General features: G+C 48.0%; 25 non-coding genes and 4 pseudogenes across 25 annotated transcripts; 17 read left to right on the top strand and 12 right to left on the bottom strand.

Annotated features, from left to right (window-relative positions):
* The first annotated feature begins 282 nt into the window (after window positions 1-282).
* Window positions 283-446, top strand: LOC134951492 (U1 spliceosomal RNA). Its single transcript, XR_010184222.1, has one exon. It is a non-coding gene; the product is annotated as a U1 spliceosomal RNA (small nuclear RNA).
* A 151-nt stretch (window positions 447-597) lies between these two features.
* LOC134953040 (U1 spliceosomal RNA) lies at window positions 598-760 on the top strand. Its single transcript, XR_010185384.1, has one exon. It is a non-coding gene; the product is annotated as a U1 spliceosomal RNA (small nuclear RNA).
* A 671-nt stretch (window positions 761-1431) lies between these two features.
* Window positions 1432-1595, top strand: LOC134950777 (U1 spliceosomal RNA). Its single transcript, XR_010183637.1, has one exon. It is a non-coding gene; the product is annotated as a U1 spliceosomal RNA (small nuclear RNA).
* Window positions 1596-1747: 152 nt separating this feature from the next.
* Window positions 1748-1882, top strand: LOC134952956 (U1 spliceosomal RNA; annotated as a pseudogene).
* Window positions 1883-2580: 698 nt separating this feature from the next.
* On the top strand, window positions 2581-2744 carry LOC134950807 (U1 spliceosomal RNA). The gene has a single exon (XR_010183662.1). It is a non-coding gene; the product is annotated as a U1 spliceosomal RNA (small nuclear RNA).
* Window positions 2745-2896: 152 nt separating this feature from the next.
* LOC134952979 (U1 spliceosomal RNA) lies at window positions 2897-3059 on the top strand. The gene has a single exon (XR_010185334.1). It is a non-coding gene; the product is annotated as a U1 spliceosomal RNA (small nuclear RNA).
* Window positions 3060-3730: 671 nt separating this feature from the next.
* Window positions 3731-3894, top strand: LOC134951491 (U1 spliceosomal RNA). Its single transcript, XR_010184221.1, has one exon. It is a non-coding gene; the product is annotated as a U1 spliceosomal RNA (small nuclear RNA).
* Window positions 3895-4046: 152 nt separating this feature from the next.
* Window positions 4047-4181, top strand: LOC134953385 (U1 spliceosomal RNA; annotated as a pseudogene).
* Window positions 4182-4880: 699 nt separating this feature from the next.
* Window positions 4881-5044, top strand: LOC134951291 (U1 spliceosomal RNA). The gene has a single exon (XR_010184058.1). It is a non-coding gene; the product is annotated as a U1 spliceosomal RNA (small nuclear RNA).
* Window positions 5045-5196: 152 nt separating this feature from the next.
* Window positions 5197-5359, top strand: LOC134953595 (U1 spliceosomal RNA). Its single transcript, XR_010185668.1, has one exon. It is a non-coding gene; the product is annotated as a U1 spliceosomal RNA (small nuclear RNA).
* Window positions 5360-7971: 2612 nt separating this feature from the next.
* LOC134951142 (U1 spliceosomal RNA) lies at window positions 7972-8135 on the top strand. The gene has a single exon (XR_010183936.1). It is a non-coding gene; the product is annotated as a U1 spliceosomal RNA (small nuclear RNA).
* Window positions 8136-8287: 152 nt separating this feature from the next.
* On the top strand, window positions 8288-8450 carry LOC134953039 (U1 spliceosomal RNA). The gene has a single exon (XR_010185383.1). It is a non-coding gene; the product is annotated as a U1 spliceosomal RNA (small nuclear RNA).
* A 671-nt stretch (window positions 8451-9121) lies between these two features.
* Window positions 9122-9285, top strand: LOC134951290 (U1 spliceosomal RNA). Its single transcript, XR_010184057.1, has one exon. It is a non-coding gene; the product is annotated as a U1 spliceosomal RNA (small nuclear RNA).
* A 152-nt stretch (window positions 9286-9437) lies between these two features.
* Window positions 9438-9600, top strand: LOC134953594 (U1 spliceosomal RNA). The gene has a single exon (XR_010185667.1). It is a non-coding gene; the product is annotated as a U1 spliceosomal RNA (small nuclear RNA).
* Window positions 9601-10270: 670 nt separating this feature from the next.
* Window positions 10271-10434, top strand: LOC134951592 (U1 spliceosomal RNA). The gene has a single exon (XR_010184304.1). It is a non-coding gene; the product is annotated as a U1 spliceosomal RNA (small nuclear RNA).
* Window positions 10435-10586: 152 nt separating this feature from the next.
* LOC134952048 (U1 spliceosomal RNA) lies at window positions 10587-10749 on the top strand. The gene has a single exon (XR_010184668.1). It is a non-coding gene; the product is annotated as a U1 spliceosomal RNA (small nuclear RNA).
* Window positions 10750-11419: 670 nt separating this feature from the next.
* LOC134950744 (U1 spliceosomal RNA) lies at window positions 11420-11583 on the top strand. The gene has a single exon (XR_010183610.1). It is a non-coding gene; the product is annotated as a U1 spliceosomal RNA (small nuclear RNA).
* Window positions 11584-13657: 2074 nt separating this feature from the next.
* Window positions 13658-13820, bottom strand: LOC134952047 (U1 spliceosomal RNA). Its single transcript, XR_010184667.1, has one exon. It is a non-coding gene; the product is annotated as a U1 spliceosomal RNA (small nuclear RNA).
* Window positions 13821-13972: 152 nt separating this feature from the next.
* LOC134951210 (U1 spliceosomal RNA) lies at window positions 13973-14136 on the bottom strand. Its single transcript, XR_010183992.1, has one exon. It is a non-coding gene; the product is annotated as a U1 spliceosomal RNA (small nuclear RNA).
* Window positions 14137-14831: 695 nt separating this feature from the next.
* LOC134952786 (U1 spliceosomal RNA) lies at window positions 14832-14973 on the bottom strand (annotated as a pseudogene).
* A 152-nt stretch (window positions 14974-15125) lies between these two features.
* Window positions 15126-15289, bottom strand: LOC134951711 (U1 spliceosomal RNA). Its single transcript, XR_010184400.1, has one exon. It is a non-coding gene; the product is annotated as a U1 spliceosomal RNA (small nuclear RNA).
* A 671-nt stretch (window positions 15290-15960) lies between these two features.
* On the bottom strand, window positions 15961-16123 carry LOC134952481 (U1 spliceosomal RNA). Its single transcript, XR_010184993.1, has one exon. It is a non-coding gene; the product is annotated as a U1 spliceosomal RNA (small nuclear RNA).
* A 151-nt stretch (window positions 16124-16274) lies between these two features.
* LOC134950743 (U1 spliceosomal RNA) lies at window positions 16275-16438 on the bottom strand. The gene has a single exon (XR_010183609.1). It is a non-coding gene; the product is annotated as a U1 spliceosomal RNA (small nuclear RNA).
* A 671-nt stretch (window positions 16439-17109) lies between these two features.
* On the bottom strand, window positions 17110-17272 carry LOC134952479 (U1 spliceosomal RNA). The gene has a single exon (XR_010184992.1). It is a non-coding gene; the product is annotated as a U1 spliceosomal RNA (small nuclear RNA).
* A 151-nt stretch (window positions 17273-17423) lies between these two features.
* On the bottom strand, window positions 17424-17587 carry LOC134951161 (U1 spliceosomal RNA). The gene has a single exon (XR_010183953.1). It is a non-coding gene; the product is annotated as a U1 spliceosomal RNA (small nuclear RNA).
* Window positions 17588-19094: 1507 nt separating this feature from the next.
* On the bottom strand, window positions 19095-19315 carry LOC134952131 (U1 spliceosomal RNA; annotated as a pseudogene).
* Window positions 19316-19467: 152 nt separating this feature from the next.
* On the bottom strand, window positions 19468-19631 carry LOC134950940 (U1 spliceosomal RNA). The gene has a single exon (XR_010183771.1). It is a non-coding gene; the product is annotated as a U1 spliceosomal RNA (small nuclear RNA).
* Window positions 19632-20290: 659 nt separating this feature from the next.
* On the bottom strand, window positions 20291-20453 carry LOC134952901 (U1 spliceosomal RNA). The gene has a single exon (XR_010185279.1). It is a non-coding gene; the product is annotated as a U1 spliceosomal RNA (small nuclear RNA).
* A 151-nt stretch (window positions 20454-20604) lies between these two features.
* Window positions 20605-20768, bottom strand: LOC134951160 (U1 spliceosomal RNA). Its single transcript, XR_010183952.1, has one exon. It is a non-coding gene; the product is annotated as a U1 spliceosomal RNA (small nuclear RNA).
* Between the last annotated feature and the right edge of the window lie 109 nt (window positions 20769-20877).

Raw genomic sequence — 20877 nt, 5'->3', positions numbered from 1 at the left:
AAGCCAACTTTGACCCACTGCTTGGATGACATCACCATATGCAAATCCATCTGCTGCAGGCCTTCCCCCAGGAATGCTTGCACTAGTTGTTGCATTTGGTTTGTTGTTTGGGGGTGCTTCAGTATTAGGCAGCCTCTGCCCTCCCATGTTCATCTGAAATTATGTGTTCTCCCTGCAGTTGTTGCCCCCAGATGAGAGTTCCCTTGTGCTGCCTCAGTTGAATCTCCTTTACTTGACAGAGATGTGCCTGAGCAGCGGCCCTCCCCAGCTCTATCCCAAATCATACTTATTTTGCATAGGAGATACCATGGTCATGAAGATTGTTTTCCCAGGGTGAGGTTCATTCATTGCATTCTGGGTATGCTGACCCCTGTGATTTCCCCAAATGTGGGAAACTGGACTGCATTATTTGTGGTAGTGAGGGACTGTGTTTGTGCTTTCCTCTGGTCAGCTCTGGTAAAAGTCAGATTTCTTTGTCTCAGATCTTCCTCTAGCCTTGTTCTTCTTTCGAGAGTTTCCTTGTGCTGCCTCAGTTGGATCTCCTTCACTTGACAGGGGGGTGCCCGAGCAGCGACCCTCCCAGCTCTAGCCCAGCTCCTACTTACCTGCCAGGTGAGATACTATGATCATGAAGGTGCTTCTCCCAGGGCAAGGCTCACCCATTGCACTCTGGGTGTGCTACTCCTGCGGTTTCCCCAAATGTTGGACACTTGACTGCATAATTTGTGTTTCACCTGGTCGGCTCTCGTATAATTCAGATCTCTTTGTCTCAGGTCACTCTCCAGCCTAATTTGCAGTCTGTTTCCACTTCTCTTTTCTTGAGTTGCTCCCTTCTATGCCCTTGCGCACTATCCTGACTTCTCCCGTCTGCTTACTTTGTGCCTTCCAACGCACAATGCAAACTACAGGTAGTGCTGCAGGGCCCACACCCTTTTACTTGCCTTACAGAGCAGCTCTGGAGCTGTTACAGTGCCCAGCTGCTGCAAGAAATCAGCTTAAATGCTTCAGGGGCTGAGGCATAGCCATCATGAGCCCCACACCGAAGGAGGGTGGAGGTGTTTAATGCGAACTAGGGGTCATCCAAGCACCGCAAAAGGCCGCCATGCCCTGCATGCCAATTTTCTCTTTTCATATGCAGACGAGGGTTGAAGCCAACTTTGACCCACTGCTTGGATGACATCACCATATGCAAATCCATCTGCTGCAGGCCTTCCCCCAGGAATGCTTGCACTAGTTGTTGCATTTGGTTTGTTGTTTGGGGGTGCTTCAGTATTAGGCAGCCTTCTGCCCTCCCATGTTCATCTGAAAATATGTGTACCTCCTGCAGTTGTTGTCCCCAGATGAGAGTTCCCTTGTGCTGCCTCAGTTGAATCTCCTTTACTTGACAGAGATGTGCCTGAGCAGCGGCCCTCTCCAGCCCTATCCCAAATCATACTTATCTTGCATAGGAGATACCATGGTCATGAAGATTGTTTTCCCAGGGTGAGGTTCATTCATTGCATTCTGGGTATGCTGACCCCTGTGATTTCCCCAAATGTGGGAAACTTGACTGCATTATTTGTAGTAGTGGGGGACTGTGTTTGTGCTTTCCTCTGGTCAGCTCTGGTAAAAGTCAGATTTCTTTGTCTCATTTCTTCCTCTAGCCTTGTTCTTCTTTCGAGAGTTCCCTTGTGCTGCCTCAGTTGGATCTCCTTCACTTGACAGGGGGGTGCCCGAGCAGCGACCCTCCCCAGCTCTAGCCCAACTCCAACTTACCTGCCAGGTGAGATACTATGATCATGTAGGTGCTTCTCCCAGGGCAAGGCTCACCCATTGCACTCTGGGTGTGCTGCTCCTGCGATTTCCCCAAATGTGGGACACTTGACTGCGTAATTTGTGTTTCCCCTTGTCGGCTCTCATATAATTCAGATCTCTTTGTCTCAGGTCTCTCTCCAGCCTAGTTTGCTGTCTGTTTCCACTTCTCTTTTCTTGAGCCGCTCCCTTCTATGCCCTTGCGCACTATTCTGACCTCTCCTGTCTGCTTACTTTGTGCCTTCCAACGCACAATGCAAACTACAGGTAGTGCTGCAGGGCCCACACCCTTTTACATGCTTTACAGAGCAGCTCTGGAGCTGTTACAGTGCCCAGCTGCTGCAAGATATCAGCTTGAATGCTTCAGGGGCTGGGGCATAGCCAACATGAGCCCCACACCGAAGGAGGGTGGAGATGTTTAATGCGAATTAGGGGTCATCCAAGCGCCGCAAAAGGCCGCCATGCCCTGCACATCCCTTTTTTCTTTTCATATGCAGACGAGGGTTGAAGCCAACTTTGACCCACTGCTTGGATGACATCACCATATGCAAATCCATCTGCTGCAGGCCTTCCCCAGGAATGCTTGCACTAGTTGTTGCATTTGGTTTGTTGTTTGGGGGTGCTTCAGTATTAGGCAGCCTTCTGCCCTCCCATGTTCATCTGAAAATATGTGTTCTCCCTGCAGTTGTTGTCCCCAGATGAGAGTTCCCTTGTGCTTCCTCAGTTGAATCGCCTTTACTTGACAGAGATGTGCCTGAGCAGCGGCCCTCCCCAGCCCTATCCCAAATCATACTTATTTTGCATAGGAGATACCATGGTCATGAAGATTGTTCTCCCAGGGTGAGGTTCATTCATTGCATTCTGGGTATGCTGACCCCTGTGATTTCCCCAAATGTTGGAAACTCGACTGCATTATTTGTGGTAGTGGGGGACTGTGTTTGTGCTTTCCTCTGGTCAGCTCTGGTAAAAGACAGATTTCTTTGTCTTAGATCTTCCTCTAGCCTTGTTCTTCTTTCGAGAGTTCCCTTGTGCTGCCTCAGTTGGATCTCCTTCACTTGACAGGGGGTTGCCCGAGCAGCGACCCTCCCCAGCTCTAGCCCAACTCCTACTTACCTGCCAGGTGAGATACTATGATCATGTAGGTGCTTCTCCCAGGGCAAGGCTCACCCATCGCACTCTGGGTGTGCTGCCCCTGTGATTTCCCCAAATGCGGGAAACTTGACTGCATAATTTGTGTTTCCCCTGGTCGGCTCTCGTATAATTCAGATGTCTTTGTCTCAGGTCTCTCTCCAGCCTAGTTTGCTGTCTGTTTCCACTTCTCTTTTCTTGAGCCGCTCCCTTCTATGCCCTTGCGCACTATCCTGACTTCTCCCGTCTGCTTACTTTTTGCCTTCCAACGCACAATGCGAACTACAGGTAGTGCTGCAGGGCCCACACCCTTTTACTTGCCTTACAGAGCAGCTCTGGAGCTGTTACAGTGCCCAGCTGCTGCAAGAAATCAGCTTGAATGCTTCAGGGGCTGGGGCATAGCCAACATGAGCCCCACACCGAAGGAGGGTGGAGGTGTTTAATGCGAACTAGGGGTCATTCAAGCGCCGCAAAAGGCCGCCATGCCCTGCACGCCCCTCTTCTCTATTCATATGCAGATGAGGGTTGAAGCCAACTTTGACCCACTGCTTGGATGACATCACCATATGCAAATCCATCTGCTGCAGGCCTTCCCCCAGGAATGCTTGCACTAGTTGTTGCATTTGGTTTGTTGTTTGGGGGTGCTTCAGTATTAGGCAGCCTTCTGCCCTCCCATGTTCATCTGAAAATATGTGTTCTCCCTGCAGTTGTTGTCCCCAGATGAGAGTTCCCTTGTGCTGCCTCAGTTGAATCTCCTTTACTTGACAGAGATGTGCCTGAGCAGCGGCCCTCCCCAGCTCTATCCCAAATCATACTTATTTTGCATAGGAGATACCATGGTCATGAAGATTGTTTTCCCAGGGTGAGGTTCATTCATTGCATTCTGGGTATGCTGACCCCTGTGATTTCCCCAAATGTGGGAAACTGGACTGCATTATTTGTGGTAGTGAGGGACTGTGTTTGTGCTTTCCTCTGGTCAGCTCTGGTAAAAGTCAGATTTCTTTGTCTCAGATCTTCCTCTAGCCTTGTTCTTCTTTCGAGAGTTCCCTTGTGCTGCCTCAGTTGGATCTCCTTCACTTGACAGGGGGGTGCCCGAGCAGCGACCCTCCCCAGCTCTAGCCCAGCTCCTACTTACCTGCCAGGTGAGATACTATGATCATGAAGGTGCTTCTCCCAGGGCAAGGCTCACCCATTGCACTCTGGGTGTGCAACTCCTGCGGTTTCCCCAAATGTTGGACACTTGACTGCATAATTTGTGTTTCACCTGGTCGGCTCTCATATAATTCAGATCTCTTTGTCTCAGGTCTCTCTCCAGCCTAATTTGCAGTCTGTTTCCACTTCTCTTTTCTTGAGTTGCTCCCTTCTATGCCCTTGCGCACTATCCTGACTTCTCCCGTCTGCTTACTTTGTGCCTTCCAACGCACAATGCAAACTACAGGTAGTGCTGCAGGGCCCACACCCTTTAACTTGCCTTACAGAGCAGCTCTGGAGCTGTTACAGTGCCCAGCTGCTGCAAGAAATCAGCTTGAATGCTTCAGGGGCTGGGGCATAGCCATCATGAGCCCCACACCGAAGGAGGGTGGAGGTGTTTAATGCGAACTAGGGGTCATCCAAGCACCGCAAAAGGCCGCCATGCCCTGCATGCCAATTTTCTCTTTTCATATGCAGACGAGGGTTGAAGCCAACTTTGACCTACTGCTTGGATGACATCACCATATGCAAATCCATCTGCTGCAGGCCTTCCCCCAGGAATGCTTGTACTAGTTGTTGCATTTGGTTTGTTGTTTGGGGGTGCTTCAGTATTAGGCAGCCGTCTGCCCTCCCATGTTCATCTGAAAATATGTGTACCTCCTGCAGTTGTTGTCCCCAGATGAGAGTTCCCTTGTGCTGCCTCAGTTGAATCTCCTTTACTTGACAGAGATGTGCCTGAGCAGCGGCCCTCCCCAGCCCTATCCCAAATCATACTTATTTTGCATAGGAGATACCATGGTCATGAAGATTGTTCTCCCAGGGTGAGGTTCATTCATTGCATTCTGGGTATGCTGACCCCTGTTATTTCCCCAAATGTGGTAAACTTGACAGCATTATTTGTGGTAGTGGGGGACTGTGTTTGTGCTTTCCTCTGGTCAGCTCTGGTAAAAGTCAGATTTCTTTGTCTCAGATCTTCCTCTAGCCTTGTTCTTCTTTCGAGAGTTCCCTTGTGCTGCCTCAGTTGGATCTCCTTCACTTGACAGGGGGGTGCCCGAGCAGCGACCCTCCCCAGCTCTAGCCCAACTCCTTCTTACCTGCTAGGTAAGATACTATGATCATGAAGGTGCTTCTCCCAGGGCAAGGCTCACCAATTGCACTCTGGGTGTGCTGCTCCTGCGATTTCCCCAAATGTGGGAAACTTGACTGCATAATTTGTGTTTCCCCTGGTCGGCTCTCGTATAATTCAGATCTCTTTGTCTCATGTCTCTCTCCAGCCTAGTTTGCTGTCTGTTTACACTTCTCTTTTCTTGAGCCACTCCCTTCTATGCCCTTGCGCACTATCTTGACTTCTCCCGTCTGCTTACTTTGTGCCTTCCAACGCACAATGCGAACTACAGGTAGTGCTGCAGGGCCCACACCCTTTTAGTTGCCTTACAGAGCAGCTCTGGAGCTATTACAGTGCCCAGCTGCTGCAAGTAATCAGCTTGAATGCTTCAGGGGCTGGGGCATAACCAACATGAGCCCCACACCGAAGTAGGGTGGAGGTGTTTAATGCGAACTAGGGGTCATCCAAGCGCCGCAAAAGGCCGCCATGCCCTGCACGCCCCTTTTCTCTTTTCATATGCAGACGAGGGTTGAAGCCAACTTTGACCCACTGCTTGGATGACATCACCATATGCAAATCCATCTGCTGCAGGCCTTCCCCCAGGAATGCTTGTACTAGTTGTTGCATTTGGTTTGTTGTTTGGGGGTGCTTCAGTATTAGGCAGCCTTCTGCCCTCCCATGTTCATCTGAAAATATGTGTTCTCCCTGCAGTTGTTGTCCCCAGATGAGAGTTCCCTTGTGCTGCCTCAGTTGAATCTCCTTTACTTGACAAGGGAGGCATTTTGGATTTTTTCTTTGGGTACCCTTACACCTGATGGTCTGAATGAGAGCATCGAACTGAACAACATTGGCAGTCTCTGAAGATTTTATCTATTGATTTACCTAATATATTATTTATTGAATATCCATTTATTGTATGTTTAATAAATAAACAAAATTATTAGAAGTAGCTATTTTGGAAACAGCTTTCCTCTTAGGATGAAACTGTATAATCCTGTTGTGTGTATTCCTTTAAAGTTCCTTAGTAAAATCCACTAGTAATGATGAACATCAGATTTCTTCCTCCATCCTCTTTTTACACTTTCTCTTGGTTTTATATATATATTTTTTTTTTCTATTTTTATTTTTTTCCCCTCCTTCTCCCAAAAGGCCCCCCTCCCTCCCCCCCCCTCCCTGTTTTAAATTTTAAAATCTTTAAATATTTAAATCTTCGAATCCTTAAATTGTCTGTTTAATATTTATTTTTTCTTCAATTCTTTTTGTTGTTTAAACAGCAATGTAATTATTCCAGGGGTTAAAATAATGAAATATAGAAATAATATTAACAAAAATTAAAGGTAAAAATGAATTGATAGAATGATCCCATTAAAAGTAAATAAATAATATGGATGTTAAGCTGAGCAGGTTGGATTCGAACATGGGACTAGTTGCATAGAGTGCAGGTGATGTTTCCCCTGCGCCACAAGAACTGCTTTAGTAGTGGCATGGATTTATGTTACCCTAAAAGGTTTTATATAAGTAAATGGGGATCCTTAGTGCTGAGTCTCTGAATTATGTATATGTGATTATAGATATGAGGTATTGATTGAAAGATTATAGGTTAATCTGTATATAGATTATATATTTTCTGTTATTTTTTAAACCACCTTGTTGCTTATTTTATTATTATTTTTAATCACCATGTTGCTTATTTTTATATTATGAAATGCCTTTATATGTGCAATTGCAATTAGAAAGTTGTTCCATATGTGAGTCATTACATGTATGCATCCAATTAGTACATGTATGTATCCAATCAACTAATTAGTAATACTATTGGTCCGGTGCATTTTAAAAAGGCTGCTGATGTATCCTCTGACGAAACCGCTCTTGGATAACAGCGGAGAAACGCGTAAGAAAGGTGATTACCGGACACTCTGATTGCTGAGATATAAGCCCGTTCATGAACGAGCTACATCACGGCGGACGTCTGATGTAAAGACAGCGGTGAAGGGGAAAAAGCAATTTGAGACCGAGCAAAAGGAGGTCTCTACCCCACGGCAGGGAGAAATATCCCGACCGCGAGTGCCAATAAGATCCAGCCACGGTTAACGGGGGTCGTAGCATACCGCTGTGTTTCACCAACCATCACAGCGCTCTCCCCCTGTTTTCTTTCATTACTCACGTGAGTTACATATGAACTTTAACTGCAGTAAATAAGAGGCGTTGGTTACAACTGTTGCTGTTCATCCACAAGAAGGAATTTAATGTATCAATTACAATTGGAAAGTAACGATTAAATTACAACAGCTGTATCCAGGAGGATTTTTTGGACACTTTAATAAACATTCCGTTGTCATCAAGGGCAATATGAAATAGATCCTGATTACATTTAGATATGGATAGTGGTGCCTATATATGTTGACTCCATTGTAATTTATTGAATGTGGGTTTCTTCTGTCTATATATATTTTTTAAAAATAAAGAGCTTGTATATTTTATTTTTTGCGCTCCCTTGATAACAAGTGTGATTATCTTTAAAATTTGGTTTATTATTGGTAGAACAGTACTACCTATGGGAGCAGCATTTTATAATATATGGTGAAAATTAATAGATGTATAAAGATTAAATAAGCAACAAATTGGTGAAATAGATAAGTTTTGATAGGAGCGCTGGGTTCTATATATATATATTGACATTTGGTTATATATATGTATAGACTTTATAAATTCTTGACAGAGATGTGCCTGAGCCCTCCCCAGCCCTATCCCAAATCATACTTATTTTGCATAGGAGATACCATGGTCATGAAGATTGTTCTCCCAGGGTGAGGTTCATTCATTGCATTCTGGGTATGCTGACCCCTGTGATTTCCCCAAATGTGGGAAACTGGACTGCATTATTTGTGGTAGTGAGGGACTGTGTTTGTGCTTTCCTCTGGTCAGCTCTGGTAAAAGTCAGATTTCTTTGTCTCAGATCTTCCTCTAGCCTTGTTCTTCTTTCGAGAGTTCCCTTGTGCTGCCTCAGTTGGATCTCCTTCACTTGACAGGGGGGTGCCCGAGCAGCGACCCTCCCCAGCTCTAGCCCAGCTCCTACTTACCTGCCAGGTGAGATACTATGATCATGAAGGTGCTTCTCCCAGGGCAAGGCTCACCCATTGCACTCTGGGTGTGCTACTCCTGCGGTTTCCCCAAATGTTGGACACTTGACTGCATAATTTGTGTTTCACCTGGTCGGCTCTCGTATAATTCAGATCTCTTTGTCTCAGGTCTCTCTCCAGCCTAGTTTGCTGTCTGTTTCCACTTCTCTTTTCTTGAGTTGCTCCCTTCTATGCCCTTGCGCACTATCCTGACTTCTCCCGTCTGCTTACTTTTTGCCTTCCAACGCACAATGCAAACTACAGGTAGTGCTGCAGGGCCCACACCCTTTTACTTGCCTTACAGAGCAGCTCTGGAGCTGTTACAGTGCCCAGCTGCTGCAAGAAATCAGCTTAAATGCTTCAGGGGCTGAGGCATAGCCATCATGAGCCCCACACCGAAGGAGGGTGGAGGTGTTTAATGCGAACTAGGGGTCATCCAAGCACCGCAAAAGGCCGCCATGCCCTGCATGCCAATTTTCTCTTTTCATATGCAGACGAGGGTTGAAGCCAACTTTGACCCACTGCTTGGATGACATCACCATATGCAAATCCATCTGCTGCAGGCCTTCCCCCAGGAATGCTTGCACTAGTTGTTGCATTTGGTTTGTTGTTTGGGGGTGCTTCAGTATTAGGCAGCCTTCTGCCCTCCCATGTTCATCTGAAAATATGTGTACCTCCTGCAGTTGTTGTCCCCAGATGAGAGTTCCCTTGTGCTGCCTCAGTTGAATCTCCTTTACTTGACAGAGATGTGCCTGAGCAGCGGCCCTCCCCAGCCCTATCCCAAATCATACTTATTTTGCATAGGAGATACCATGGTCATGAAGATTGTTCTCCCAGGGTGAGGTTCATTCATTGCATTCTGGGTATGCTGACCCCTGTTATTTCCCCAAATGTGGTAAACTTGACAGCATTATTTGTGGTAGTGGGGGACTGTGTTTGTGCTTTCCTCTGGTCAGCTCTGGTAAAAGTCAGATTTCTTTGTCTCAGATCTTCCTCTAGCCTTGTTCTTCTTTCGAGAGTTCCCTTGTGCTGCCTCAGTTGGATCTCCTTCACTTTACAGGGGGGTGCCCGAGCAGCGACCCTCCCCAGCTCTAGCCCAACTCCTTCTTACCTGCTAGGTAAGATACTATGATCATGAAGGTGCTTCTCCCAGGGCAAGGCTCACCAATTGCACTCTGGGTGTGCTGCTCCTGCGATTTCCCCAAATGTGGGAAACTTGACTGCATAATTTGTGTTTCCCCTGGTCGGCTCTCGTATAATTCAGATCTCTTTGTCTCATGTCTCTCTCCAGCCTAGTTTGCTGTCTGTTTACACTTCTTTTTTCTTGAGCCGCTCCCTTCTATGCCCTTGCGCACTATCCTGACTTCTCCCGTCTGCTTAATTTGTGCCTTCCAACGCACAATGCGAACTACAGGTAGTGCTGCAGGGCCCACGCCCTTTTACTTGCCTTACAGAGCAGCTCTGGAGCTGTTACAGTGCCTAGCTGCTGCAAGAAATCAGCTTGAATGCTTCAGGGGCTGGGGCATAGCCAACATGAGCCCCACACCAAAGGAGGGTGGAGGTGTTTAATGCGAACTAGGGGTCATCCAATTGCCGCAAAAGGCCGCCATGCCCTGCACGCCCCTTTTCTCTTTTCATATGCAGACGAGGGTTGAAGCCAACTTTGACCCACTGCTTGGATGACATAACCATATGCAAATCCATCTGCTGCAGCCTTCCCCCAGGAATGCTTGCACTAGTTGTTGCATTTGGTTTGTTGTTTGGGGGTGCTTCAGTATTAGGCAGCCTTCTGCCCTCCCATGTTCATCTGAAAATATGTGTTCTCCCTGCAGTTGTTGTCCCCAGATGAGAGTTCCCTTGTGCTGCCTCAGTTGAATCTCCTTTACTTGACAGAGATGTGCCTGAGCAGCGGCCCTCCCCAGCCCTATCCCAAATCATACTTATTTTGCATAGGCGATACCATGGTCATGAAGATTGTTCTCTCAGGGTGAGGTTCATTCATTGCATTCTGGGTATGCTGACCCCTGTGATTTCCCTAAATGTGGGAAACTCGACTGCATTATTTGTGGTAGTGGGGGACTGTGTTTGTTCTTTCCTCTGGTCAGCTCTGGTAAAAGTCAGATTTCTTTGTTTCAGATGTTCCTCTAGCCTTGTTCTTCTTTCGAGAGTTCCCTTGTGCTGCCTCAGTTGGATCTCCTTCACTTGACAGGGGGGTGCCCGAGCAGCGACCCTCCCCAGCTCTAGCCCAACTCCTACTTACCTGCCAGGTGAGATACTATGATCATGAAGGTGCTTCTCCCAGGGCAAGGCTCACCCATTGCACTCTGGGTGTGCTGCTCCTGCGATTTCCCCAAATGTGGGAAACTTGACTGCATAATTTGTGTTTCCCCTGGTCGGCTCTCGTATAATTCAGATCTCTTTGTCTCAGGTCTCTCTCCAGCCTAGTTTGCTGTCTGTTTCCACTTCTCTTTTCTTGAGCCGCTCCCTTCTATGCCCTTGCGCACTATCCTGTCTTCTCCCGTCTGCTTACTTTTTGCCTTTCAACGCACAATGCGAACTACAGGTAGTGCTGCAGGTCCCACACCCTTTTATTTGCCTTACAGAGCAGCTCTGGAGCTGTTACAGTGCCAACTGCTGCAAGAAATCAGCTTGAATGCTTCAGGGGCTGGGGCATAGCCAACATGAGCCCCACACCGAAGGAGGGTGGAGGTGTTTAATGCGAGCTAGAGGTCATCCAAGCGCAGCAAAAGGCTGCCATGCCCTGCACGCCCCTTTTCTCTTTTCATATGCAGACGAGGGTTGAAGCCAACTTTGACCCACTGCTTGGATGACATCACCATATGCAAATCCATCTGCTGCAGGCCTTCCCCCAGGAATGCTTGCACTAGTTGTTGCATTTTGTTTGTTGTTTGGGGGTGCTTCAGTATTAGGTAGCCTTCTGCCCTCCCATGTTCATCTGAAAATATGTGTTCTCCCTGCAGTTGTTGTCCCCAGATGAGAGTTCCCTTGTGCTGCCTCAGTTGAATCTCCTTTACTTGACAGAGATGTGCCTGAGCAGCGGCCCTCCCCAGCCCTATCCCAAATCATACTTATTTTGCATAGGAGATACCATGGTCATGAAGATTGTTCTCCCAGGGTGAGGTTCATTCATTGCATTCTGGGTATGCTGACCCCTGTGATTTCCACAAATGTGGGAAACTCGACTGCATTATTTGTGGTAGTGGGGGACTGTGTTTGTGCTTTCCTCTGGACAGCTCTGGTAAAAGTCAGATTTCTTTGTCTCAGATTTTCCTCTAGCCTTGTTCTTCTTTCGAGAGTTCCCTTGTGCTGCCTCAGTTGGATCTCCTTCACTTGACAGGGGGCTGCCCGAGCAGCGACCCTCCCCAGCTCTAGCACATGTAAGTTTGTTTTTATTTTACTACATTGTGGTTTGTGGCTCTATACCATGTAATGCATGTCTTTTAACAGTAGTCAAGTCTTCCAATGTGCTTGTTAGTGAAACCCAATACATAGCTTTATTTTATTTTGTTTCTTCAAATATTGAATGCATATGTCTTATAACTTTTTTTTTCAATATATAAACATTTTTATTATAAGATTTTCAATGACACAAGTACATCCAAGTTGCAGATTATGGGTTGTGAAGGACAAATCAACCATATAAACAATTTAAGCAATTTAAATTGCATGCAGGTAGTAGAATATCAAACTCCTTGGATGAGAGTTGGTCGTAATAAACTAGGATAGAAAAGAATAAAGTAGAAAATAAGATTTTAAACCTACCGGTAAATCTTTTTCTCGTAGTCCGTAGAGGGTGCTGGGGACTCCGTAAGGACCATGGGGATAGACGGGCTCCGCAGGAGACATGGGCACTTTAAGAAAGACTTTAGTTCTGGGTGTGCACTGGCTCCTCCCTCTATGCGCCTCTATGCCACAGTTAGAGAAACTGTGCCCAGAGGAGACTGACAGTATGAGGAAAGGATTTTGTTAATCCAGGGCAAGATTCATACCAGCCACACCAATCACACCGTATAACTTGTGATAAACTACCCAGTTATGAGTACGAAAAAACAACATACTGTAGCATCAGTGCAGGACCGATGCAACTATAACATAACCCTTATTGAAGCAATAACTATATACAAGTATTGCAGAAGTAGTCCGCACTTGGGACGGGCGCCCAGCATCCTCTACGGACTACGAGAAAAAGATTTACCGGTAGGTTTAAAATCTTATTTTCTCTAACGTCCTAGAGGATGCTGGGGACTCCGTAAGGACCATGGGGATTATACCAAAGCTCCAAAACGGGCGGGAGAGTGCGGATGACTCTGCAGCACCGATTGAGCAAACATGAGTTCCTCCTCAGCCAGGGTATCAAACTTATAGTATTTTGAAAAGGTGTTTGATCCTGACCAAGTAGCAGCTCGACACAGCTGTAGTGCCGAGACCCCTCGGGCAGCCGCCCAAGAAGAGCCCACTTTCCTCGTGGAATGGGCCTAGACCGATTTCGGTAACTGCAATCCAGCCATAGAATGCGCTTGCTGAATCGTGTTACAAATCCAGCGAGCAATAGCCTGCTTTGAAGCAGGGGCACCAATCTTGTTGGTTGCATACAGGACAAACAGCGCTTCAGTTTTCCTGACTCTAGCCGTCCTGGCCACGTAAATTTTCAAAGCCCTGACCACATCAAGTAACTCGAAATCCTCCAAGTCACGCGTAGCCAAAGGCACCACAATAGATTGGTTCATATGAAAAGATGAGACCACTTTTGGTAGGAATTGAGGATGGGTCCGCAATTCCGCTCTATCCACATGGAACACCAAATATGGGCTTTTATGTGACAAAGCCGCTAATTCCGAACTCGCCTAGCCGAAGCCAAGGCTAATAACATGACCACCTTCCACGTGAGATATGTTAACTCCACCGTTTTAAGGCTGCTAAAAACTGATAGCGAGCAATCAACTCAGAATGACCCCCATAGTGTATTGCAAGAAAATATCTGTAAATCCAATGGTACCGTAAGTGCGGTATATACTCGCACTTCTTTGCGGGGCGAGAACATCTCCCCTAAGTGAAGTCAGCCCTATGAATAGAGTTTGTGTGATCCCTGTGCAGCAGTCACAGAAAGGGTTCATCTCTGCAGTTTGTCACTCAAATTACATTGTTGCATTTTTTCTAGAAGTGGATCTGAGAGCTGTTACCCGCAGACCAGCTACAATAATTATCCTGGGATAGTGCGCAAGGGCATAGAAGGGAGCGGCTCAAGAAAAGAGAAGTGGAAACAGACAGCAAACTAGGCTGGAGAGAGACCTGAGACAAAGAGATCTGAATTATACGAGAGCCGACCAGGGGAAACACAAATTATGCAGTCAAGTTTCCCACATTTGGGGAAATCGCAGGAGCAGCACACCCAGAGTGCAATGGGTGAGCCTTGCCCTGGGAGAAGCACCTTCATGATCATAGTATCTCACCTGGCAGGTAAGTAGGAGTTGGGCTAGAGCTGGGGAGGGTCGCTGCTCGGGCACCCCCCTGTCAAGTGAAGGAGATCCAACTGAGGCAGCACAAGGAAACTCTCGAAAGAAGAACAAGGCTAGAGGAAGATCTGAGACAAAGAAATCTGACTTTTACCAGAGCTGACCAGAGGAAAGCACAAACACAGTCACTCACTACCACAAATAATGCAGTCAAGTTTTCCACGTTTGGGGAAATCACAGGGGTCAGCATACCCAGAATGCAATGAATGAACCTCACCCTGGGAGAACAATCTTCATGACCATGGTATCTCCTATGCAAAATAAGTATGATTTGGGATAGGGCTGGGGAGGGCCGCTGCTCAGGCACATCTCTGTCAAGTAAAGGAGATTCAACTGAGGCAGCACAAGGGAACTCTCATCTGGGGACAACAACTGCAGGGAGAACACATATTTTCAGATGAACATGGGAGGGCAGAAGGCTGCCTAATACTGAAGCACCCCCAAACAACAAACCAAATGCAACAACTAGTACAAGCATTCCTGGGGGAAGGTCTGCAGAAGACGGATTTGCATACGGTGATGTCATCCAAGCAGTGGGCCAAAGTTGGCTGGAACCCTCATCTGCATATGAAAAGAGAAAAGGGGTATGCAGGGCATGGCGGCCTTTTGCGGCGCTTGGATGACCCCTAGTTCGCATTAAATACCCCCACCCTCCTTCTGTGTGGGGCTCATGTTGGCCATGCCCCAGCCCCTGAAGCATTCAAGCTGATTTCTTGCAGCAGCTGGGCACTGTAACAGCTCCAGAGCTGCTCTGTAAGGCAAGTAAAAGGGTGTGGGCCCTGCAGCACTACCTGTAGTTTGCATTGTGCATTGTAAGGCACAAAGTAAGCAGACGGGAGGAGAAGTCAGGATAGTGCACAAGGGTATAGAAGGGAGGGGCTCAAGAAAAAAGAAGTGGAAACAGACAGCAAACTAGGCTGGAGAGAGACCTGAGACAAAGAGATCTGAATTATATGAGAGCCGACCAGGGGAAACACAAATTACGCAGTCAAGTTTCCCACATTTGGGGAAATCACAGGAGCAGCACACCCAGAGTGCAATGGGTGAGCCTTGCCCAGGGAGAAGCAACTTCATGATCATAGTATCTCACCTGGCAGGTAAGTAGGAGTTGGGCTAGAGCTGGGGAGGGTCGCTGCTCGGGCAGCCCCCTGTCAAGTGAAGGAGATCCAACTGAGGCAGCGCAAGGGAACTCTCGAAAGAAGAACAAGGCTAGAGGAAAATCTGAGACAAAGAAATCTGACTTTTACCAGAGCTGACCAGAGGAAAGCACAAACACAGTCCCCCACTATCACAAATAATGCAGTCGAGTTTCCCACATTTGTGGAAATCACAGGGGTCAGCATACCCAGAATGCAATGAATGAACCTCACCCTGGGAGAACAATCTTAATGACCATGGTATCTTCTATGCAAAATAAGTATGATTTGGGATAGGGCTGGGGAGGGCCGCTGCTCAGGCACATCTCTGTCAAGTAAAGGAGATTCAACTGAGGCAGCACAAGGGAACTCTCATCTGGGGACAACAACTGCAGGGAGAACACATATTTTCAGATGAACATGGGAGGGCAGAAGGCTACCTAATACTGAACCACCCCAAAACAACAAACAAAATGCAACAACTAGTGCAGGCATTCCTGGGGGAAGGCCTGCAGCAGATGGATTTGCATATGGTGATGTCATCCAAGCAGTGGGTCAAAGTTGGCTTCAACCCTCGTCTGCATATGAAAAGAGAAAAGGGGCGTGCAGGGCATGGCAGCCTTTTGCGGCGCTTGGATGACCCCTAGCTCGCATTAAACACCTCCACCCTCCTTCAGTGTGGGGCTCATGTTGGCTATGCCCCAGCCCCTGAAGCATTCAAGCTGATTTCTTGCAGCAGCTGGGCACTGTAACAGCTCCAGAGCTGCTCTGTAAGGCAAATAAAAGGGTGTGGGACCTGCAGCACTACCTGTAGTTCGCATTGTGCGTTGGAAGGCAAAAAGTAAGCAGACGGGAGAAGTCAGGATAGTGCGCAAGGGCATAGAAGGGAGCGGCTCAAGAAAAGAGAAGTGGAAACAGACAGCAAACTAGGCTGGAGAGAGACCTGAGACAAAGAGATCTGAATTATACGAGAGCCGACCAGGGGAAACACAAATTATGCAGTCAAGTTTCCCACATTTGGGGAAATCGCAGGAGCAGCACACCCAGAGTGCAATGGGTGAGCCTTGCCCTGGGAGAAGCACCTTCATGATCATAGTATCTTACCTGGCAGGTAAGTAGGAGTTGGGCTAGAGCTGGGGAGGGTCGCTGCTCGGGCACCCTCTGTCAAGTGAAGGAGATCCAACTGAGGCAGCACAAGGAAACTCTCGAAAGAAGAACAAGGCTAGAGGAAAATCTGAGACAAAGAAATCTGACTTTTACCAGAGCTGGCCAGAGGAAAGCACAAACACAGTCCCCCACTACCACAAATAATGCAGTCGAGTTTCCCACATTTGTGGAAATCACAGGGGTCAGCATACCCAGAATGCAATGAATGAACCTCACCCTGGGAGAACAATCTTCATGACCATGGTATCTCCTATGCAAAATAAGTATGATTTGGGATAGGGCTGGGGAGGGCCGCTGCTCAGGCACATCTCTGTCAAGTAAAGGAGATTCAACTGAGGCAGCACAAGGGAACTCTCATCTGGGGACAACAACTGCAGGGAGAACACATATTTTCAGATGAACATGGGAGGGCAGAAGGCTACCTAATACTGAAGCACCCCAAAACAACAAACAAAATGCAACAACTAGTGCAGGCATTCCTGGGGGAAGGCCTGCAGCAGATGGATTTGCATATGGTGATGTCATCCAAGCAGTGGGTCAAAGTTGGCTTCAACCCTCGTCTGCATATGAAAAGAGAAAAGGGGCGTGCAGGGCATGGCAGCCTTTTGCGGCGCTTGGATGACCCCTAGCTCGCATTAAACACCTCCACCCTCCTTCAGTGTGGGGCTCATGTTGGCTATGCCCCAGCCCCTGAAGCATTCAAGCTGATTTCTTGCAGCAGCTGGGCACTGTAACAGCTCCAGAGCTGCTCTGTAAGGCAAATAAAAGGGTGTGGGACCTGCAGCACTACCTGTAGTTCGCATTGTGCGTTGGAAGGCAAAAAGTAAGCAGACGGGAGAAGTCAGGATAGTGCGCAAGGGCATAGAAGGGAGCGGCTCAAGAAAAGAGAAGTGGAAACAGACAGCAAACTAGGCTGGAGAGAGACCTGAGACAAAGAGATCTGAATTATACGAGAGCCGACCAGGGGAAACACAAATTATGCAGTCAAGTTTCCCACATTTGGGGAAATCGCAGGAGCAGCACACCCAGAGTGCAATGGGTGAGCCTTGCCCTGGGAGAAGCACCTTCATGATCATAGTATCTTACCTGGCAGGTAAGTAGGAGTTGGGCTAGAGCTGGGGAGGGTCGCTGCTCGGGCACCCTCTGTCAAGTGAAGGAGATCCAACTGAGGCAGCACAAGGAAACTCTCGAAAGAAGAACAAGGCTAGAGGAAAATCTGAGACAAAGAAATCTGACTTTTACCAGAGCTGACCAGAGGAAAGCACAAACACAGTCCCCCACTACCACAAATAATGCAGTCGAGTTTCCCACATTTGTGGAAATCACAGGGGTCAGCATACCCAGAATGCAATGAATGAACCTCACCCTGGGAGAACAATCTTCATGACCATGGTATCTCCTATGCACAATAAGTATGATTTGGGATAGGGCTGGGGAGGGCCGCTGCTCAGGCACATCTCTGTCAAGTAAAGGAGATTCAACTGAGGCAGCACAAGGGAACTCTCATCTGGGGGACAACAACTGCAGGGAGAACACATATTTTCAGATGAACATGGGAGGGCAGAAGGCTACCTAATACTGAAGCACCCCAAAACAACAAACAAAATGCAACAACTAGTGCAGGCATTCCTGGGGGAAGGCCTGCAGCAGATGGATTTGCATATGGTGATGTCATCCAAGCAGTGGGTCAAAGTTGGCTTCAACCCTCGTCTGCATATGAAAAGAGAAAAGGGGCGTGCAGGGCATGGCAGCCTTTTGCGGCGCTTGGATGACCCCTAGCTCGCATTAAACACCTCCACCCTCCTTCGGTGTGGGGCTCATGTTGGCTATGCCCCAGCCCCTGAAGCATTCAAGCTGATTTCTTGCAGCAGCTGGGCACTGTAACAGCTCCAGAGCTGCTCTGTAAGGCAAATAAAAGGGTGTGGGACCTGCAGCACTACCTGTAGTTCGCATTGTGCGTTGGAAGGCAAAAAGTAAGCAGACGGGAGAAGTCAGGATAGTGCGCAAGGGCATAGAAGGGAGCGGCTCAAGAAAAGAGAAGAGGAAACAGACAGCAAACTAGGCTGGGGAGAGACCTGAGACAAAGAGATCTGAATTATACGAGAGCCGACCAGGGGAAACACAAATTATGCAGTCAAGTTTCCCACATTTGGGGAAATCGCAGGAGCAGCACACCCAGAGTGCAATGGGTGATCCTTGCCCTGGGAGAAGCACCTTCATGATCACTGGCCCTCATTCCGAGTTGATCGGTCGCAAGGCGAATTTTAGCAGAGTTACACACGCTAAGCCGCCGCCTACTGGGAGTGAATCTTAGCTTCTTAAAATTGCGACCGATGTATTCGCAATATTGCGATTACTAACTACTTAGCAGTTTCAGAGTAGCTTCAGACTTACTCTGCCTGTGCGATCAGTTCAGTGCTTGTCGTTCCTGGTTGACGTCACAAACACACCCAGCGTTTGCCCAGGCACTCCCACCGTTTCCCCGGCCACTCCTGCGTTTTTTCCGGAAACGGTAGCGTTTTCAGCCACACGCCCCTGAAACGCCGTGTTTCCGCCCAGTAACACCCATTTCCTGTCAATCACATTACGATCGCCGGAGCGAAGAAAAAGCCGTGAGTAAAAATACTATCTTCATAGTAAAGTTACTTGGCGCAGTCGCAGTGCGAACATTGCGCATGCGTACTAAGCGGATTTTCACTGCGATGCGATGAAAAATACCGAGCGAACAACTCGGAATGAGGGCCATAGTATCTTACCTGGCAGGTAAGTAGGAGTTGGGCTAGAGCTGGGGAGGGTCGCTGCTCGGGCACCCCCCTGTCAAGTGAAGGAGATCCAACTGAGGCAGCACAAGGAAACTCTTGAAAGAAGAACAAGGCTAGAGGAAGATCTGAGACAAAGAAATCTGACTTTTACCAGAGCTGACCAGAGGAAAGCACAAACACAGTCACTCACTACCACAAATAATGCAGTCAAGTTTCCCACATTTGGGGAAATCAGAGCCGACCAGGGGAAACACAAATTATGCAGTCAAGTTTCCCACATTTGGGGAAATCGCAGGAGCAGCACACCCAGAGTGCAATGGGTGAGACTTGCCCTGGGAGAAGCACCTTCATGATCATAGTATCTCACCTGGCAGGTAAGTAGGATTTGGGATAGAGCTGGGGAGGGTCGCTGCTCGGGCACCCCCCTGTCAAGTGAAGTAGATCCAACTGAGGCAGCACAAGGAAACTCTCGATAGAAGAACAAGGCTAGAAGAAGATCTGAGACAAATAAATCTGACTTTTACCAGAGCTGACCAGAGGAAAGAACAAACACAGTCCCCCACTACCACAAATAATGCAGTCGAGTTTCCCACATTTGGGGAAATCATAGGGGTCAGCATGCCCAGAATGCAATGAATGAACCTCACCCTGGGAGAACAATCTTCATGACCATGGTATCTCCTATGCAAAATAAGTATGACTTGGGATAGGGCTGGGGAGGGCCGCTGCTCAGGCACATCTCTGTCAAGTAAAGGAGATTCAACTGAGGCAGCACAAGGGAACTCTCATCTGGGGACAACAACTGCAGGGAGAACACATTTTCAGATGAACATGGGAGGGCAGAAGGCTGCCTAATACTGAAGCACCCCCAAACAACAAACCAAATGCAACAACTAGTGCAAGCATTCCTGGGGGAAGGCCTGCAGCAGATGGATTTGCATATGGTGATGTCATCCAAGCAGTGGGTCAAAGTTGGCTTCAACCCTCGTCTGCATATGAAAAGAGAAAAGGGGCGTGCAGGGCATGGCGGCCTTTTGCGGCGCTTGGATGACCCCTAGTTCGCATTAAACACCTCCACCCTCCTTCGGTGTGGGGCTATACCCCAGCCCCTGAAGCATTCAAGCTGATTTCTTGCAGCAGCTGGGCACTGTAACAGCTCCAGAGCTGCTCTGTAAGGCAAGTAAAAGGGTGTGGGCCCTGCAGCACTACCTGTAGTTTGCATTGTGCGTTGGAAGGCACAAAGTAAGCAGACGGGAGAAGTCAGGATAGTGCGCAAGGGCATAGAAGGGAGCAACTCAAGAAAAGAGAAGTGGAAACAGACAGCAAACTAGGCTGGAGAGAGACCTGAGACAAAGAGATCTGAATTATACGAGAGCCGACCAGGGGAAACACAAATTATGCAGTCAAGTGTCCAACATTTGGGGAAACCGCAGGAGCAGCACACCCAGAGTGCAATGGGTGAGCCTTGCCCTGGGAGAAGCACCTTCATGATCATAGTATCTCACCTGGCAGGTAAGTAGGAGTTGGGCTAGAGCTGGGGAGGGTCGCTGCTCGGGCACCCTCTGTCAAGTGAAGGAGATCCAACTGAGGCAGCACAAGGAAACTCTCGAAAGAAGAACAAGGCTAGAGGAAAATCTGAGACAAAGAAATCTGACTTTTACCAGAGCTGACCAGAGGAAAGCACAAACACAGTCCCCCACTACCACAAATAATGCAGTCGAGTTTCCCACATTTGTGGAAATCACAGGGGTCAGCATACCCAGAATGCAATGAATGAACCTCACCCTGGGAGAACAATCTTCATGACCATGGTATCTCCTATGCACAATAAGTATGATTTGGGATAGGGCTGGGGAGGGCCGCTGCTCAGGCACATCTCTGTCAAGTAAAGGAGATTCAACTGAGGCAGCACAAGGGAACTCTCATCTGGGGGACAACAACTGC

Source organism: Pseudophryne corroboree, chromosome 8 (assembly GCF_028390025.1).
Source record: "Pseudophryne corroboree isolate aPseCor3 chromosome 8, aPseCor3.hap2, whole genome shotgun sequence".
NCBI classification, from domain to species: domain Eukaryota; kingdom Metazoa; phylum Chordata; class Amphibia; order Anura; family Myobatrachidae; genus Pseudophryne; species Pseudophryne corroboree.
The sequence above is the reverse complement of the archived record's forward strand: the minus strand, read 5'-3'. Positions and strand labels throughout refer to the sequence as shown.